The 1236-nt window shown below is 45.6% G+C and overlaps 1 non-coding gene across 1 annotated transcript; it reads right to left on the reverse strand.

Moving 5' to 3' along the window:
- Positions 1 to 394: 394 nt before the first annotated feature.
- TRNAW-CCA (transfer RNA tryptophan (anticodon CCA)) lies at positions 395 to 468 on the reverse strand. The gene has a single exon. It is a non-coding gene; the product is annotated as a tRNA-Trp (tRNA).
- Positions 469 to 1236: the final 768 nt, after the last annotated feature.

Below are 1236 nucleotides of genomic sequence, written 5' to 3' on the forward strand. Positions count from 1 at the left end.
CGATGCAGCGAAGCTAGGTGGTGCTATTATGGCGGGGGAAGGGTCTACTTCTGCTCCGAATGCTTTTGGTGGCAGGTCTTTCTATTACCGATATGGACCTCACTAGCGGGTCTCATTCTGTACCTAGGTAAACGATCTATCTAACTAAGGTCAGTATATGAATCTGCTGCGTCTTTTTTTTATCTCTGGTGTTGGATCACCTACTCACTACTGCGCTGCGACAAGGACTGGAACTGCCTCCGCTTTTGGACCTTTGATTAATTAACATCTCTTTTGTTTATTGACCTCCTATTTCTTTTCTTTGTTTTAACCCTAATCCACAGGAGGTCAAATTCAGACTTTAGACTGCTGTTCAATTATTTCATTGTCATTCTCGATCTAACAAGAATGGAATCACGCTCTGTAGGATTTGAACCTACGACATCGGGTTTTGGAGACCCGCGTTCTACCGAACTGAACTAAGAGCGCTTTTCATTTTAATAATAATAATCCATTTTATGTGACCCCAATACATCTTGCATGCATAAGATAATTCTATAATAAAGAAGCCCTTGGCATAGAAGCTGTGAAAGAATAGGCTGCTGGAGGAAGAACCGCCCAAAAGCGGGAGAGAAGCGGAACGGGCAAGTCAGCCAGAGCTACTTTGAGGGAAGCCAGCTCCTCATCTGACTTTGAAGGCTTGAGCTTGAGTGGGTCGAGGAATGGCATGGTCTCCGGGAGAAAGAAAGCCAAAGGAGCGAAAGGCACACCATCCTAGGTAAGCAGCATCTTTGAAGCGGCATCTCACTCAATATACGCAATTCTCATATCTGTCTTTTCCGGCCGATTCCATGCCACTCTACTTTGGACCCTCTTGCAGGAGCTCGGACTGAGTCTAGTTTAGGTCCATCCGAGGGTTTGGACGTCACTTCTTCACTTTTCTGCTTTTTGGATGGGTGCTCTCCCCCGAGTGAAGGCATAAGCCGTAGACAGTCACTAGTTTGATCGCTATGCCATTCTCGGCAACGATGTGGTGATAGCTGATCGACGAGTTGCTTCGGTCTACCTTGTTGAATCATCTACATTGATTGAGGACTCGATGTCAGAATGCATTCTTCCCTGTTGTAGAAGTTTTCATCTAGTTCCTGTAGCTAGTCGTAGATGCATATTCTAGTATACAGATCGGCTATGCGAAATAGTTCCTGCTAACTTGCGAAGATAGGGAGCACTACCTTAGTCGCTTAACGGGGAGCTAGC

This window comes from Arachis hypogaea, unplaced genomic scaffold (assembly GCF_003086295.3).
Source record: "Arachis hypogaea cultivar Tifrunner unplaced genomic scaffold, arahy.Tifrunner.gnm2.J5K5 arahy.Tifrunner.gnm2.scaffold_22, whole genome shotgun sequence".
In the NCBI taxonomy this organism is placed as follows: domain Eukaryota; kingdom Viridiplantae; phylum Streptophyta; class Magnoliopsida; order Fabales; family Fabaceae; genus Arachis; species Arachis hypogaea.